Source organism: Cebus imitator, unplaced genomic scaffold (genome assembly GCF_001604975.1).
Source record: "Cebus imitator isolate Cc_AM_T3 unplaced genomic scaffold, Cebus_imitator-1.0 Scaffold22, whole genome shotgun sequence".
NCBI classification, from domain to species: Eukaryota; Metazoa; Chordata; class Mammalia; order Primates; family Cebidae; genus Cebus; species Cebus imitator.
Window position 1 is genome coordinate 8,031,841 of NW_016107337.1, and position 20,022 is coordinate 8,051,862.

General features: G+C 32.8%; 1 pseudogene; it reads left to right on the plus strand.

Moving 5' to 3' along the window:
- Positions 1–1,121: 1,121 nt before the first annotated feature.
- Positions 1,122–1,230, plus strand: LOC119470114 (annotated as a pseudogene).
- The last annotated feature ends 18,792 nt before the right edge of the window (positions 1,231–20,022 follow it).

Here is a 20,022-nt window from a genome sequence, read left to right on the forward strand (position 1 = left end):
TTGATCCAGGGAGGGGGGAAGGGATGGGAGGGGAAAGAGAGAGAGAGAGAGAGAGAGAGAGAGAGAGAGAGAGAGAGAGAGGGGAGACATGTTTATCTCTATTTATCCATCATAAAATTTCAGTGATTTTTTTCTACAGATCCTAACGTGGCTGACTTACTGCTTATTCATGGTATGCCTGTGGATTGCTTAAAACCCCATACACAGCTACCCACTGCTACAAAAGTGTAGTTATACTCTTTATCACCATGGTCTCCAGAGCTCTGGATGATCAGACTTTGGCTACCTCACAAGACTCTTCTCAGACCCCTGTCTCTCTGGCCACTAGACTCCAAAACCTTAAGTTTCTTTCCCTTTTCTCAGATACTACCAGTCTTTCTCATCTCCTGGCCCTTGAACATGTTCTTACATCTTGTGAAAACTCTTTTCACCACTGTTTAATCTATCAGGTCTCTTCCCATTCACAGGTAGCAATTCAAATACTACTTCCTCAGAGAAATCTCTTCTGTCCATCACACAATAGTTGCTATCATATTATCAGTTGATTTTTTTAATTATTACTCTGAAATTTTTGTTTATTCATTTTCTTGTTGGTTTATTTTTTAACACTCTTAAGTAGAATCTAAGTATCATGTGAGAAAGATCTATCCCTTGTTCACCACTGTCTCTTCAGTACCTAGCACAATGTCTAGCACATAGTAGCTGTTCAGTAAATAGTTGCTGAATGAATGAATATTGTTCATGAATTTGCTCCCATTTTGAGAAATACTGTGGCTTCAAGAGAAGAGAAGGTCCATACTATGTGACTTATCACTCATAATAGGCTACTTATTATGGTCATTTATTCTCACAAGTTCTCAATTCCTTTAACTGTAAAACAGAGAAAATAATGTCATATTTTAAATTTCATTTTATTATTCAATAAAGGATTTGGAGTTACTTTGAAAATTCATGGTATTATCCATTATGTTATAAATACACAAGTAAAAACATGATAAAACAAAATTAAGAAAGAAGTAATATGAAAATAAAATGGGAAGATCCAAAATTAAATAGCTATTTAAATAAACATAATTTTCTGTCTAATTTCATTTTAATTTTGGCCTTTAAAATAACTCATAGTCTACGGCCATACCACCCTGAACGTGCCTGATCTTGGAAGCTAAGCAGGGTTGGGCCTGGTTAGTATTTGGGTGAGAGACCGCTTGAGAATACCAGGTGCTGTGAGCTTTTTTAAAAAAATAAAAAAAATAAAAAAATAAAAAATAAAATAACTCATGAATATAATAAAAGAAATAAAAACTACTTACTACTACTACGTAACAATAACTCATACATATAATAAAAGAAATAAAATGTACTTATCCCATGATACTTAGGATTTTTTTGTGAGGAAGATAAGAAATATTGGATGAAGTAATTCATGTGAAGCAGATTTGCAAACAGTAATCAGACATTTACTATTATTAGTGTTTATGTAAAGTTTTGTTAACCAACATTTCTCATATGTTTTATTTTCTCACTTTGTATTTCTTATTACATACTTTTTTTGTACATATCTCTTATGTTATATATTTTTTGTTCATATCTCTTTTTCATGTACAGCTATATGGTCTCTCTAAGGAGACTGTGAGCCTTTTGAGAAAAAGTTCTTTTTTGCCTCCTTGTACACCTATTTTTTGTTGTTGTTGTTGTTCTTCCTAGGACAATCATCATGCTGACCATGAGTCGATAACACCTGAGAGCTGGCTATCAGCACATTTAGAACTGAAGATTACTAAAACTTACAGAAGGGCCTTTGCAAATTTTAAGATCTCAAAGGCAGAATTTCTGGCAAAGAGAGGAGAATCCTCCATTTTACAGAGCTGTCTTCTTTCTCTGGTTTAATGGCATAAACTGACTTCTCTCTTCAGTTTCTTAGGTTATTTTAATAGCACAGTGATAAGCCCTAGCCCCACACTTGTCCATAGGAGTATTGTCCTGACACAAAAAGGTATTTTCTGCACTGTCTTCCCCTCTACCTTTGAACGTTTCATGACTCAGAGGAGGCTATCTTTAACAAAATGAGAATAAAAAATTGAAACATACGTTTATAATATGTCTTACATATAAATGCTGCATATTTTGTCTAACTTATCTAATTTGTGTGAAATGAAGGAAAAGCAGGCATGAAGTTTCTCAACATAACAAATGGTTTTATCAAATATACACATCATGGAGTATATGTGAGCATGTGGAAAGCAATGGGGAAATACTTAGTTTTGAGGTAATGCTTTCTTAGTTTATAAATTAATAAATCCTCCATATTCCTCAGTAAGAGAAGTAACGTTCATCCCAAACCAAAAATCAAAAAGGAAATTATGTGAACACAATCAAGAAATCCAGTTCTGTTACATAAAATATGACTAGAATGTTACATTATTCACCATACAAAATCATGTGGGTTTTTTTGCCATTGGCAAACATGTTTCATTTACAAATTTATATATCTCTACAGAATTTCCTTCAATATTTCCCAGAAGAAAAATTCTTCTCTATGGATATATTGTGGAGCAGTTGATTAAATATTTATTGAAATGCTTAATATAGTATGCCTGGAAAAAATAAAATTAAAAACATGAACAAATTAATATAGTATAACAAAAAACCTTCAAAACACTAGCATAAATTATTTTATATAAATATTAAAATAGTGAAAAACAGCTAATTTAGAAGAATTAAGGAAATACCTGTTTAAAACTACCAACATTAAAATCAACCACTAACCAATATAACATTTATAGCTGCATTTAACATAATGTACTTTTTAATCCCCTAAAACTTTCTGTTCTTTTACTGGTTTACTTTTGGAATAACGTGTTAGTAAAAAATATAGTTCAAATTAAGCTATGTATTGAAGACAAATGTACCAACTATGTTGTTACGGTTTTTATTACAAATAACATAGAGTTTTGATGAACTTTGAAAGGACACAGTAAAGTTTATTATTAGGAAAGTCTGGCCACTATGAACAAGACTGATTTAGGCTGAACTGCTTTTTTTTTTTTTTTTAAATCCCATCAAATTCTTTCTTTGAAATAATAAGAATTACTTTGTGGTGTGTGGAGTTATAATTCTTCTGTGAGAACTCAGAGTAAACATTTGATGGCAAATTCATAAAATAATCATTTTTGGTCCATTTCCTTTGGCTCCACATACTGTTTATATAGCGGTATAAGGGTTTCTGTTACTAATCTGTCTGTGAAGTTTAGCCCTGCTTACATAGAGTAGATTTGGGAAATAATGGAATGAGTAACATCTAAGGACTAAAACACGATAGACAAATTTATTTGTAACTACAATAGGGCAAAATATATATCTATCCCCAATAGTAATCCCTTCTATAAAGTAGAAACATTTAACCTTCGAGTGACCATAAAATTTAGTGTCTAGCTGGAATACTTTTGAAAGTGAAAGAGGTTAGGACAAGAGGCTTGAATCAATCATCTCAGGCCAACTGGAACACATGTTCACCCTATTCAATAAAGATCTTTGGACCGGTTCTCTTCCTTTTCTTTTTATCTTTCTGGCAGTATCAACACTTTTATGTTTAAACTTTGTTTTTACGGCTTATCTGCCTATCCAGCCGTCAATATCACCCTATTATTTGCATTATACTTACAGAATTCAAAGGTAGATATGTTAATAAATTTATTTTTATGGATATGTTCAGATAAAGTTCATTTATAGTAAGCAATTATACTGAATAGAGAGCACAGTGATCTTCCTCGAGGTAATTATCATGCTAAGATTATTGCTTGCACAAAAAGGGTCATAAGAGGTTTTATGGCAGTAACCTGTAAGATCTGAACCTTCTGATCTTTTTATCTCTGGAGCACATAATGTATTTTTTTTACATTAAGTACTGAAATTACAGTCCATTAAAAATTAAGCATTTAGAATAATTGCTCTCATTTTTAAAGAGTCTAAATACCTAGATATATTTCAAGACTACTTGATTTGCACATTGTATTAAACACTCGCCATATGCAGAAAGTGTGCATGTTGAGTATGGTACTAGAAGTGTAACTAAAGCTAATGAAAAAATATACATGGCATAAGTGATCACATTATCTACCAACTTCATAAGTATATATTTCTTTTTGAATTGAATCTCTCAAGCTTCATGCAATTTTGTCTTTTGATAATCCTGCTCAGTTTACAGATAACATGTACAATGCTAGTGATAGTGGTATTTTATTTAATTTTTATGAGTAACCAGTTTACTTCACTTAAAATTCATATGTGTGTGTGTGTGTGTGTGTGTGTGTGTGTGTTTGTGTGTAAATACACATATACCTACAGTATTTTTTATAGCAGTTTCAGGTTTGCATAAAAATTGAGCAGAAAGTACAGTTCGCCTATGCTTCCTTCCCTATTTCTCTTACTATTAACATCTTGCATTAGTAAGATACATTTCTTAGAATTCATGATCTAATATTGACATAATGTTAGTAACCAAAGTCTATAGTTTACACTAGAGTTCACTTTTTGTGCTGTACGTTCTATTGGCTTGAGAAATATCATGACATATATTTACCATTAAGCTATCATACAGAGTAGTCTCAGTGTCCTCTATGCCTTTGCCCACACTACTCATAGTAAGATCATCAATAATATTTATCAGTTAATTCAGTGGTCTTTCCCTAGCTTGATCTTTCAGCAACACTTGACAATGGATACTTCACACACTCTGAGGCCACATGTTTTCCCCTTTTTTTTTTTTTTCTTACTTTTTAATTCTTTATTTTTTAGCTTTTGCAGGCTTCTCCTATTCTCTATAATCTCTTAATAGTGGATTGTTCCAAGATTCATCCTTTGTTCCTATTTATTGCTGTATCTATACTCACAATCTTGGTGATCTCATCCAGTCTTATTGTTTTAATAGCATGTATGTGGATTAACATTCATTAATTCACTAACTTACGACTCTAGTCCAGATGTCTCTCTCATAATCTAGATGTATATATTCAACTGCTCATTTGCTCTTACCTTAGATGTCCAAAAGACATTTTAAATTAAAACAACAAATAATTTTTAAACTTCACTGTGATTCCTCACAAGTTTACCAATTCAGTTGATGACAAATCGATTCTGCCAATTACTCTGTTCAAAAAGCTTGGCATCATTCTTGACTCCTTAATTTCCTTTATATTCTACTTCTAATTCATTGGGAAACCCTATTAGTTCTAATTTTAAGGTATAATCAGAATCCAATCAGTTTCTACTTTCTTCACTCCCATCAATCTGGTCTGAGTCATTGTGTCTTGAATTATTGCAATAACTCCGAAAACACCTTCCTCCCCCCTCTTTTCCATGTTTGTTTCCCAACTGTCTATTATTATAGGAGTAGCAAGAGTAATTATTTTCAAACATGAGTCAGATAATGCCACTCTTTCTTAAAAACTCTGCTTTTGCTCTCCATTGTACTCCAAGTAAAAGCTACAGTCTTTACAATGGCTGTCAGTTGCCCTTAATTATCCAACATCATTACTTCTTCTTCTCCTAAATGCTTCCTTCTTGCTGTACTCAAGGCACATTTGCTCCTTACAACCTTTATATTTGTAGCAATCTCTTCCTGAAATACTTTCACCTCACTTAAGTCTTTGTTCAAATTTTGTTTTTCATTCATGTTTTTTCTTTCCTTGGTTTACTTTTTGTTTTACTATGTAATAGCATTCATCAATTGATAGCATATTATTGTAGAATTTGTTTTAATTTTTAACATTTTTGAGTACATGAGATATTTTGATACTTTTCAATGCATAATAATCACGTCATGAAAAATGGGATCTCCATTCCTTCAAGAATTTGTTTTTTGTGTTACAAATAATCCAATTATACTTTTAGTTATTTCAAAATGTATAATTAAGTTATTTTGATTATAGTCACACTATGCAACTACCAAATATGAAGTATTATATCATTATATGACTTACTCATATTTATTGCTTGTTGTTTAGAAGATAAGCTTCTTAGATATGAAATTTGTTTTGATTTGTTCACTAATATATTCAAGCACATTGAACTCATTGAACTGTGTCTAGTACATGCTGAATACTTGATGAATATTTGTTAAGTGCATCCTCTGTTGCATCTTTGTTGTTCCTATTTTGTTTTCTCCATGCCTTTGACATTGTTAATGCTGGAAAAGCACCAGAACATGTTCTCTGTAGAGTCCAAGCATGTCATTAGTAAAGGACAAAACCCATCATTATTGTATTATCATGTGATGTGTCATCATGCATATTTCACCTTAAGAACAATTAAGGCTGATGTTATAAAATGGGAATTATCAATATAAGACAGCTATTCAGAGAAAAGAGTAAAGGAGTGAAAATAAACTGGATTTCTTCTAAATTTTTAAAGTACATTGGAATTATAGTTATGTAGCCTTGATTACAAAATAACAGCTCTCATAATATCCTCCATCCCTTCCTGCTTCTCTCTTTCTCTATTTCTTTCTATTTCTAGGTTTTTTTTTTTTTTTTTCTGGAGGGATTTATGAATATAAACAATCTGCCAGTGGATACTACATTAGCATTTGTAATTAAAAAAGAGTATTTATTGGGAAAGGAAGTACATATTATTTTCCTAAAACTACATGTAAGACCTTGTTTTTATTTTTAATTATAGTACAGAATTTCAAACCTGTTACATATTTGGAAAAACATGAAAGATTTTTTTTCCTTTAAAACATATTTTATATACTGAAAAATAAGTCATTTTCAGGTATAAAAATTAATTATAATATATATTAAAATCAAACTCTAAGTACTAAAATGCTTGATTTTCAGTCACCTAAGAGATATAGGAAGAGGACTTTATCTCTGCAGGGATAAATGGGGAGCCAGTTGTTTCACATCTTTTTTAAAAAAATTAAAGCCAATAGATATCTGCCTTCTTATGATATGTGTAGACCTTATATGTACATATCACTGTCTAGATCACTGAAACACTGCACAACACACAGAGCATTTTGAAAATCACTAAATCTAGAGTTTCTAATTAATGTTAATAAAGTTAAAAGCAAGCACTTGTGTTAGTTTGTATTGGGTAAGAAAATGATCTGTATTTTGCAATTCCAAACTTTAATTCAATCCCAACATTAATTATAAATTTGCGTTAATAGACAGTATACAAATATGTAACTAATATATGATTTAAGAATTACAATATTATAATAAAAGTGAGGAACAAATAAGTATATTCCTTACTATAAAAATATTTTTAGACAGAAATTTTAGTAATTTTATTACTGATCCTTAGAGGTATTAATTGGCTACATTTTATATTATTGGTCTTAGCACTGAAAATTTCTACTGATACTTCTATGTCTAGAATATCAGCCATTTTGGAATAATTTTTCTTCTCTCGTCTTCCTTTCAGTAAATGTGTGTTTACCTGTGGAGCAGAAGTCTGCAAAATAATGAGTTAGATAGACAAGCTTAACAGACTACACATGATAGACAATCTGGCCACTGTGACTGTAAATAAATTAAGCTCACCCTCAAATTAAATGGTCTGAGAAGGCTTTCTAAAAGCAGTAGCACCAAACCTGAATCTTGAATGACAAGTTAGATAAAGAATGGGTGGGCCCTCCTTCGTAGACTTATATAGACTTTTGCAAACTTATGAGAATAATGACACACTCAAATAGTTCATTTTGTTAATTTTGTACTGTTGAAAGATAATGTGGAGCTGGCTGAAGAAGAGTGGTCAATAGATGAATTTGAACAGAGAAAAAAAGGCCAGATTAAGAAAGTGGTTTTTGTTTCTTTTGTTTTGTTTTTGTGTATACTCTAATAGAGGCAGTTAAATTAAATATTCATTGGGACTTGAAATGAGAAGACCCTGGACAGTTCACAGAAAAGGCTCAGCAATTCAAATGTCAGTCAATGTTTTTGCTATCTATTGCTACATAAAATATTATTCCAAAATTTAGCAGCTTATGAAAATGAGTATGTATTATCTCATAAAATTTCTGAGTATCAGGAGTCCAAGAGCAGCTAAGTTAGGTAATTTTGGCTCAGTGCCTCTCATGAACTCTCAGTCAAGTTTCTCAGCCAGAGCTGCAGTCCTCTGACAGTTTGATGAAGGCAGGAGGATCCACTTCCAAGAATAATCACACACATGGCTTCTGACCGTAGAACTCTGAAGTTTGCTTGTTTTTAACAGAGCACCTCAGTTCTTTACCACATGGTTTCTCTCTGCAAAGTTTCTCATGATATGTCAGCTGCTTAGAGCAAATGATTCAAGGGAGAGGGAGAACAACAAAGATGGAAATCATGTCTTTTTAACCTAATCTGGGAAATGGCATACCATCATTTCTTATGTATTTTCCTTGGTCACACAGTCCAACCCTGTATAATATGAAACACAACAACACAACATTTTGAATACCAGATGTAGGGGGCTGGGGTTGGGGACCATCTTGGAGACAGGCTACCATAACTCAGAGGAAGAAAATTAGAGCCCACTGAAACATAGATTCAACATTTTGAAAGGTACTATGGACTGAACTGCCTCCCCCCACCAAAATTCATATTTAGAGATGGGGACAGTGAAGAAATAATAAAGGTTACATAAAGTCATAAGATTAGGAACCTAATCCAATTAGAATGGTGGGTGGCCTTATAGAAGAGGGGACACACCGGGGTCGCTGTCTCCAACATGTGAGGCCACAGTGAGAAGGCAGCCATATGCAAACCAGGAAGAGAGCCCTCACCAGACACTGACCATGCTGCTGCCTGTTTTTGGACTTCTAGTCCCCAAAACTGTGAGAAATAAATATCCATCATTTAAGCCAGCTTGCCTGTGATATTCGGTTATAGCAGCCTGAACAGATATGACGAAACCAAGAGAGGAGTATAACAGAAGCCAAATAAAAAACACAGTTTGAAAAGGAACAGGTAAACTGAGAGTGTCAATTGAGCGTTATTTATTATTGTTTTGGAATTTACTAAGAGTGGGTGAATAATCTAATTTATTTGGAAAAATATAAAGTTTTTAGATGATATTTAGTTTCTGCTTGCTCGAAGTTACATGTTTTGTCATATGGTGTACCCAATGTTTGATTCCTCAACGAAGATTCGAAATTATTTTAAATTTCTTTCCCCAGCTATTTGGCTTTATTTTTTCATTGCGACTCTATGATCTGCTAAATTTGTATTTGCTTGTGCATATATACATATATTCTTTTCTCTCTGAAACTCTACAGTTATTAAAATTGCTAATTCCTGTCTCATTTATCCTGGGAGAAAAAGGTCTAAACCATATATCAGTTTAATGAAACATTCTCTTCAGGTGCTAAATTCCATGAATATATTAGTCAGATATTAATTATAAACAACAGGATACTTTCCAAAAATAAGATAATTGTTAAGGCCATAGACCATTCCAACAACATTTGATTGTTTTTAAACTGATTTTTTTAAAAGTAGCCAATTTTAAACATTATAAAGTCTTCAAATAGCCTGGTTGAATATTTTAAAGGCTTTGATTTTAATTAGATATTGGACTGCTTCAGCTTACTGAAAAGAGGTGAGAAAGCTTCAAACCATGACACTCTCCTAAACAGCAGGTGTCAGCTCTAACTGCCTCTGAAAATATTTAATATATTCAGTTAATCGAATTCCTTAGAGAATGTTACAGTCCTGCTTATTTGTCTTATGCAGACTTTGTATTAGATTTTCTTTCTTATTTACTGTACTTCTTTACATGTTATGAAAAATTATGTCTGATATTTTCTGGTTTCCCAACAAAATCAATTTTAGCTTTTCTCAGTCTTGCAATCACAATAAACTAAATATTACTAGCTTCATTCCTTGACTTTTAGAATTTGAGGTCTTCCCTTTCAGTATTCTGAGATGACCTTGACAATTTTGGAATATTTACTTATATCAGTTTTGCATATAGTCTGCCAAATAGCTTAAGGCTCCATAGATGAGTATATATTAAACCATGAGTGTGATTTTTTTTTTCTATTGAGTTTATGATGTAGCTTAAATAAAATTGAAGAAAATGTTAAAAACTACAAAATTTGTTAGTATACACCTGAATAGTGCAGCAAGTGACCAACTCTTGTGAGTTTGCAAAGCCAATGAAGTAAATATAAGGTAATTTATTTAAGGGGTGTATTGTACTTACTATGCAAGAGGTGTATTGTACTTATTATTATTATAACACAGTCTTAGATTTTTCTACAAAGGTATCTTGTTGTTCAACGGTTATAATATGCAAACCAGCTCCAGTGCTTCGACAGAAGTTGACCATGCCTTTGAGGGCAACATTTGAGATAGTAACGTTTACTTCCCTGTGCGGTGCTTGCCTCTATTGCTGAAATTGCAGAAATGTAATAAGAGCTACTATCTATTATCACTTTATAAAAATAAATAATCTTTAAATTAGAAATAAGTGAGGGATACTGAGGAAATTATCATGTTATTATTATATTAGAAATGTCAGATGAATACCTAAGTATGCCAAAGACAGAGTATTGTTTTATTTTTAAAGTTGTCTTCATGTCTATATCGGTACACTAACGTATCTCTGTGTGAGTGTGTGTGTGTGTGTGTGTGTGTGTGTGTGTGTATTGTCCTAGAATAAATTACATTTTTGTCTTAATATAATTAAAAGTAATGACTTGAAGTCATATCAGTGGGCACTGTTAGTGTATTTAAGGAAGTTGAAACTGTGAACAGATAGGAAGCTTTTAGGTAGGCTGAGTTAACTCTGGAAAAGTAGAAGCAATGATTCTCAAGATGAGGAGTTTCAAAATTCTGTCTGTCCTAATTCTTCTCCACAAAGGGATATATACAATAATCTCCAACAAAAAAAATTAAAACTCCAGTGATAATTTTGAGAAAACGTGTTTTCCTTTGCTCCACTCCCACTAGGTGTCAGGAAAATTATTCTAAATGGTGAGAATAAGACCAGGAAGATAGGTTACCTTTTCTAAACACCTCCACTGTCTGCCATAGATGTTCAGTTTAACCAAAATTATTTATTCGCGTCTTGGAGGCTTTTGAAATTCATGTTCAGAGTAGAAACTCTTCCTTTGGTACACTTAGACTGCTAGCAGCTTTTACAAATAACTGCTATTTTCAGAGGCAGCCCTTGGTAAAGCAAAATTTTCAATAAGGGAATGTGTACTGTTTTTCTCCATAATGCTTCCCAAAGACAAAACTCTTACTCAATATCAATAAAATTAATGTTAGTGTGGCATGTCAGCTTGAATAAATTTTAGTGATAGATCTTTTTCTGCCTCTCTCTCAACTCCCAGAGTTATTTAAATGCCCTCCAAATTCTAAATATGATCTTCTGAATTAAGTTGATTGATATTTGTTTGAATTGTCAGGTATTTATAAAATCAATTCAGTCAAATACTGATTGATTTTGGCAGATGTGAGAGTGACATCTTTTTTGAATGCAAATATGTGTTTTTAATTATTGTTACCTGGATGTTATATCTTAAGGTGGAGCCAAAGGATTCAATAACACTGCACATGCAAAATGTTATTTTATTTCTAAAAATGGAAAAAATATATTTGATTAAATAATTCACTTATTTCCCCAGTAGCACGAACCTAAGTGGTTATTATTAAAAATTCTTAATTTTTTATGAAAACTTTTTTGATATTTTCATTATATTTTTACTTTGATAAAATATTTTAATTATTCTGCAGAAATTCTATTATTTTTAAATACAGTGGTCAGTAAATATTTATTACACAAAGATATCAGAAGCATATGGAAGAGCAGTTTGAATACTTTCATATACATTTTTTATGTTTCTCCGTATGTATCCATTTCTACTTCCAACACATTAGATTATCACCTCTTCCAGGGACTATTTAATAGTTTAATTGGCCTTCCCATATTTCTTACCTTTTTAAGGCTCTGAGTTTCTTTGGCAATTCCTCTTTACTATTTAGAAATCTCCATTGTTTGCCTAAAATCCATAGAATAAAATCTAACCCTTCTTTTTGTGTCAATACATTTTCCAAAAGCTTATCACAATTCATTTTTTTAGGTTAAAGTGTTATATTTTTACAGGCTTTTCTTCAATTAATCACAAGTATCTGTGTGTGTGGGCGGGGTGGGGGGCAGGGGTGTTTTAATCATCCTTGGAAAATATTTTTGCATTTTCCAACCCCACACATAGTCTGTATGATTCCAAATGACTGAAATATGTTCTCCGTTCTCTTCACCTAATTAAATTTTACTCATCACTTATGTGAGTAACACTTGTGTGTAACTCCTGCTAGTTGCTGCAATGGGTAAACACTGAATCTCAGTGGCTTATAACAAGCAAGATTCATCTCTCCTGCAGGTGAAGTCCATTAGGTCAGGTAGTTCAGGTAGCTCTCCTCCATTCTGTAGCCAAACAATCTGAATAAATATGTGACTTACGAAGCCACAAAGGCAGGAGAACGGAATTATGGGGACAATCTGTAGGCACTTACTGACTTGGCCTCAGAAATACACAGATCACTTCCTTGCAGAGTCCTCTGGCGTGGTTCAATGGTTTGAACCTAACATTAAAGGAAACAGTGAAAAGTAGGTGAACAAATGGCACATTTGGTGCATATAGCCTTAGTCAATTCTGTAAACACAGATACAATCATGTCTACCATGAAAGCTTAACCTGCCAGGCCAATGTAAAACAATCTTTTCTCCTTTGAAATTATATACCATTTCCTCTAAAATTGACCTGCTGATATTAATAAATAACCTCACAGCATCATTTCTACCATCTTTTTTGTCATAATTTTACCAAATTTTTTTTTAATTAAATTGTAAGCTCATTGAGGATAGGATCTATATCTACAGTAAATTATCTCCTGAGAGTGCTTAGCAAGATACTCTATATATAGTGAAAGGACAGGCTATAGTTCTTACTTAATTTAACATTCCAAACCATTTCGGTTAATAGACAGACATCTAGGAAAACAAGACTTCAGATACACCTCAGGCATCTCATGTATAATATAAATTATTAAAACTGATTAATGTTCTGCTGATAATGTTTCTTCAAAAAAAAAAAAAGGAAAGAAAATCTTGGCTGAAGGACAAATTCAACTAAATGAGATAAAAAAGGGGAGGGCACGGTCACACAGTATATCACCAATCTTCTGAATCCCTCTATATAATCAAGAAACATTTGTGTCCTTCTTAGGTCACTAATCCTGCTGTGATTGATGCTAATAACAATAATTTACAATGATAACTTATAATTTTCAGAAAAAATTAATAATTTAACTACTTTGATTATTAAAACAAATATAAAAAAAGGAAAGATGTTATTGTAAAGCATAGTGTTTCAATGAGAAAATTGAGGTTTTAAGTAATCATAGAACATGAAATTATACAAGTCTAGCATTGGCAAAGACCTTAAATATGCTCTAATGCAATAGTTTCATTTACAGTTGAGAATACTGCAGCCCAAATAGGTTAATTGACTTGTGTGAGGTCCTGTAGAGAATGAATGGATATAGCAGAATTAAAGCTCCTCAAGTCCAGTGATATTTAGACTGTGCTATTCTGCCTTTTATTTAATTAAGCGCAACACAAATAAGCATTGTTTAAGAAAGCTATTTAAAATAGTATCTACCTGAAATGGAGTAGATGTTGAAAGGATTTTATAAGTCATGAGTTTTTAATGTGTTTTATTTCTTCCTCATTAAAAGGGAGAAATCTTTGGAAAAAAGAGTGAGATCTCTCTTAGGTAAGAGGGTTCGGTGTAAGCCTTGAAACATAAATGTATTTGATTTTAATTGGATATGCTGCATGTATGTGAAGTTACTTATGGACTTAAATTTTAAGCAATACATTGACAAAACCAGGAAATACAAAAACTAGAGAGAATAGTATATTAAAGATCTTTTTGAATGTAGAATTGATGCAGCCACATTTGGTTTCCAAAATGCTTAGTAACATTCATTTTTAAACTAGTAAGTATGCTTTGACTATGACTTATTTTTATCATTAGTTTAAAGCTAGAATACGGTTGATAGTATTTAATATTACCACTCCCTATGTCCTAGATTCTGTAAAAAACAAATAAAATGTGCAGTCTGTTTTCAGGACAGTTTCATTTGCATTTCATTACACTTTTAACCCTCAATTTTTATTCTTGTAGAGGCTATTATAGGAGCTGGTAATCATACCTTATATGTTATAGACAACTCTTAGGTTATCAAAACGATCATCTGGTCTATTCCTCTGAGTCTAAGCATGACAACCTTAGATCATTCAAAACTATGATTCCCTCTCTAATTTTTCAAGATATCAGGTGTGAAGATTAAATCGATCAATTTTTTAAAGTATATTTCTTTGGAACCTGGTATGTAAAATAAACTGAGCTATATCTTGTGATGAATAAAATAATCAGCATTTGGTCTTAAGCTCACAATCAAAGGAAAAACTAAAAGCACAATACAAGATGCAAAATAACATTCTAATAAGGCATTACAGAAGTCATAAAGTGATATTCGATTTATTCTCAAATGATTGGTTCAGATAATACATGCTGTTAGAGTTCAGAGAAGAGAGAAATATATCTTAACATTCAATAGAAATTCTCTCTTGATATAACTAAAGGTAGTTTTATTTGGTTTAGTCTTTTGTGGATCACTAGAACTGGCAAGTTTCAAGTATCTTTTTTTCTTTTTTGCCTTCATTTTTTTAATGTTAGATATTACCTACAACTTCTAAACCTTTCTTTAAACTTTTCCTCAAGGTTTCAGTCATCATCTGCTAAATAATCTATATTTCTTCACAATAACACTTTATGTAAATTTCTTTTGCTATATCAGACTTTAAAATAATGAAAAGATTACTTCTCATGTTTAAACAGCATAGTAGAATCCACGGTGTCGCCTTCTTTATGACTTCCAAATCAATTTTAACCTTATTTGAACCAAGGTAGGCCTTCCTCATCTCAAATATATGCAGTACTTTTTTGATATAATGTGTGCTCTGACCCCATAACTATAGCTTTTTTTTTTTTAAAGCAACTTGATTTAATTCAGCTCAAATATATTAATATTGCCATTGCAAATAACTCACTTGGCAGGGACAAAAAAGTTCACATGTCAATGTGATTAGAAAAGAGGGTGAGGCACCAGAGTAAGTGAAAGAGGCATTTTGGAATTAATCAAGATAAGAGTACCAGCACCTCATATTTTACCTAAACAACAGCACAGGGTATAAGCAATTTGTATTTTTTCTTGGCCTTGTTACCATTTCACCCTGACTTATAATTGATAGATCATTCATTTAATTAATTGACTCTATTTCTAGACTATAAAATGTTAGGGAGAATTCTCTTTTTGGTTCACTTTCTCTTGCAGCTTAGATTTCTGAATATACATATTGCTGAAGCAGGAATAGAAATAAACATATTTGGACAGTGAAAAGACCATTTTACCTGTAAATGCTTTTCAATATAAAGCACATAAATCTGAAAGAAATGATTTGAGAGAATTTTCTTTCCCGAGGATGAAATGCCTATGTGTAAATTATGCCATTGTGTTACCCTGACTGGTGGGTATAAATTGTCTATTCTCTTTCTACTACTTCAAGTCACAGTTAAAATATAAAATTATCACTATGTAGTAACACAATGAAATCTTGCCTAGTTGTGTTTCCGAGATAAATATATTGTTGGGTTTTTGTCATGGTATAAATACATGAGGGTGAAACAGTGAAAAATACCCCTTTCTACCAAAACTTTTCTTCATGTTTATTACACCCCTCAAAGCAGGAGAAGATTAGGTCTGGAACAGAGAACAAGAGGAATAAAGTCACATAGAGCTGTGAATCATGTGTTTCATACTCACAGGTACTGACGTACTTTCTCCCCAGAGAAAATAGTATCTATCTTGCAGGCACTGTGAAGAATATAAACCAAGACTTTATAGAAGAGATAACATAAATAAGCCAATATGACAGCAATCTTTAGACAAGATTTTATTCCAACTAAATCATCTCGAATTTTTAAATAACACAGAATAGCAAGAGTGTAGACAAATTGAAAGAAATTTAAATCTAGACTACCTTTGATAATATTTAATATTAAACACTCTGAAGCCCATGCTCTATCACAGGAATACATACCAACAATCATGTGTTTTGCCCTAGCTTTTCAAGTCATTTCATTGAAAACTTTTGTAGAAATCAAAGGGGTTATAAAAAAATCCTCTCCCAGGGACAGGAACTCAAGGGTAGTTGCTGCTAGGAAACAACAGTAAGAGCAGTTGAAGGGAAATCAGAACCTGACTCTTCCACCCCCACCTATATTGATATTGAACTCTATTCATATCTTCTGTGTATTTCCAACCTGTTATGGAGCCACCTATAACAACAGGTCATCCATTCATTCAACCAGCAGTTAAATAACATTCATTGAATACCAATCACTGTGCCAAATAATCAGCTTTCAAAGAAAACTGCAATCCATTGCAAATGTCAACTTTCTCTTTGTACTTGCATAAAAACAGACTGCAGCTCAGATTCATGTGATCTATAAGTTATGTCTGGGTTACTACCACATGAAGAAACAACAGTTAAATTGAGAAGTCATATATTTATCACAAAAGTATATAATTACTTAGATAAATACTACATTGAAAATGTAAAAAAACTTCCACTTTACTATTAAGTGTTCTCATGAAGATTCCTTGGAGTCAGGGGAATACATGGAAATAACCATGACTTTTGAGAGATTAACAATTGAAGTGGTAGTTGGACCAGAGTCTCTTGACATATTATATTTGTCATCAGTCACATCAACATCACTAAGCAAAATATTTGAGCATTGATGGTATGGATTATATGTGTCTTACACATGTACAAATGCTATAGAAATATGTTTCAGATGTATTAATATAAGCATGTGTGTGTGTGTGTGTGTGTGTGTGTGTGTGTGTGTTCAGACATTGATTTACATATCTAATTATTAAGAAGAATATGGGGGTATAAGAACAAAATATCTGCTTTTTGAAGTATAAACCTTTTATAATGAATTCCCATATTGCAAAATTTAACATGTAAAGGATATATTTCAAAAGCTTATTGTCAGAAACATAAGCCTTACTGCCATTTCTCTTGGATCAGTGAGCTCATGAGTCTCTTCCTTGGGTTTCATTTTAAGAAGGTTTCAATTCTTAGAGAGAATAGATGACAGCTGGAGTATGGAAGTTTTTTGTCACCATGACCGTATTCTCCCAAGAAGAACTAAAGAAAGTAGAGCAAGAATTTTTATTGTCTAGAAATAAACTTCAATGAGCCTTTCAATTTCTTATTCTTATAGAAGATTGCCTTCAGTTACCTAAATAATTCTCAATGATTCCAAGAAAATATTTAATAAGGTAGGAAAAATAAAGGCAATTTGTAATCACATTATTTCCTATTCATTTTATTGGGGGGTTTATTTCCTTTGTTACTTTTATTTGACTCCCTCAATAGTATGACTCTATTATAGTGAATGACATAGTTGGACACATTCAAAATTAATTATTTTCAAACTAGATTATATTCTAAGAAAATATTTGAAATTAGAGACATAGGCTTAGTTAGAAATCATCATAATACATACTCTCACACACACACTGATACTCACATATACAAACATACTAACCTAGTTGTCCATATGCTTCTCTGAGTGATTGTTCCCGACCAAATACACTGAATAACTGTGCTGATTAAATTCTGTGATCTTTTCTCCACATTTAATTCATCTTGTCAGGTATGGAAGACCAATGGCTTCATTTCAAAGGAAAAAAAAATTCAAACAAAAACAGGGCTTTGTTCCTTGACCTATAGTTCTGAGAAAAATAGCACAACACCCAAACACACCCAAGTGGCAAACATCTATAGCTAATTTCTATGTTATGACAGAGAGCGAGGGATGTTTAAGGTATAAAATGAGGCTGAGTTTTGGAGTGAAGGCATTTTTTCTCTTTTGCCTTGGACAACTGCTGGAAAAACGGCCTTCGATGTCTTTGTCAGATTCCCACACAGACTGTGAAGTTTCTCTGAGTCCAGGAGGGTTATCTCACAAATCTGTGCAAAGCTCCAGTGAATAATTTATATCAGACATGAGGCGACAAGTTAAACACGCCCATTTTGTCTAAAATGCTGTGAAGGTATCAAGATGGAGCCAAGCTACAGGGCGAGGGGAGCCTGGCTGATGGGAATCCGAGTATGTCTAGAAGAGAGGATGCTGCTGTAAAGAAAATGAAATGTAATGAGATACTCTTTCATGCATAATTCATAGGTGAAAACATGACTGCATAAAAAGCCATGGATTTTAACAAGGCAAGCCTGCAATCATGCACATTATCTTCCCAGAGGAACTTTATATAATATTGGTCAAAAGGAGAAGATTCTGAATACCAGTACAAAATAAAGCTGACAGATTTTCAAATGCAGCAGAATTTACATTAATGTACAATGCCTGTAAAAGAAACAATTTCTATTTACACCTGAAAATACTGCATAGCAAAAATTTACTTTAAAACATTTGCTATCTCCTCTTTAAATAGGAAAAAAAAGAGAATAGAAGATTCATATTGATAAACATCAATAAAATGTAAAAGCTGTATTTACTGAATGTTGTGGGATTAAGTTAAACTGGACTTGCCAGACGTTTTCACTCTTCAGGCAACAAAAGTTTGGATAGAAATGTAGGCATAGAGGAGGCTTTAAAAATGTTAAAATGTTAGCTATTGTTGATGCAAAATTTAATTTGGTTGTGTTGTAAGAGCAAATATTGTAATTCGGCTTTCAACACCAGTTTAGTGACTAACACATGCCTGATTTCAAATGGTGTTTAATACGTGGAGCTCTTAGTTGAGAGATTAAAGAATGTTGATTAAAGCTTGGCATGTCTTAAGTTTATCACCATCAAACTCTAAAGAAGCCTTGGCTTCTTAGAAAAAAAAATGGCATGGTAGGGGTGGGGTGATGGTGTTTTCTTTGACTGTCCATGCTATGGAAATACATAAGACAGGAATGCAAGAGAAAGGGTCAAAAGCATCTGCAAAACATACATGCCAGAGAGCTGAGCTTGGCTTGTTGGCTTGGCTTACCCTGTGCACTATAAGTATTTGAAAGCAAAGCCAACTACTAAATAGTTACATTGCATCCAGCTATAGTGTTGTGGCTCTGATATTCTGCTGAAGAAAGCAGCAAGTGTTGAAAATGGAAGACATATCTGCATTAAAGTGACCACCTACCACAGGATTTTTTTAAGGTCCATAGTTGAAGAAGCAAAGAGAATTGTTATAAAGAACAGCAAGTGGAAGAGGACTAGATGTCAATTAATCTAATCCATTTAAACAAAATTGTGTTATGAATCTCTGTTTGCTGTAACTCAGATATGCTTTGTATTTTGAAAAAAAGTAGACTTAGGAAGTTAATGATTTAATTTCTGAATGTGGAATCCCAGTTTTTACAAACAGTTGGTGGAACAAAGCATATCATGCTGAGAGCTGGTCATAAAGACAGTTCTTTAATATTGTAAGACTTCCTTCTGTTTCAGTGGTAAGTTCGGAACCCGAGTTTGATCATTTGCATTATGTTTATTCATGCTAATTCTACTAGGATATATTCTGGTTTGTTTTGCTTTTAAAATATGTTTACAACCCACTGTCCCCATACAGTCTCTGTGGTATGAGATTCTTTCTCTGGGGCACCCAGAGCTAATGAGCTGGTTAACCTTAACATATTTTAGTACTCTACTGCTTGCTTGCTTGCTCTAAAATATGGCTGAAAAAAGACAGTTTGGGGTGACAGTATCTATTCCCTTCTGTGCTAGAAGGTGAGAAGTGGTGATCTCCATCTGTTCACTCTCCCTGACAGATGTGCTCTTCCACCTCTTCGTGCCAGCTCAGCACACTGCTGAGAAGTTTGCTACACTGAAGGATCCATTTCCAAGCACAGAAAGGGTTTGTTTGCTTGTACACCTGTGCTCTA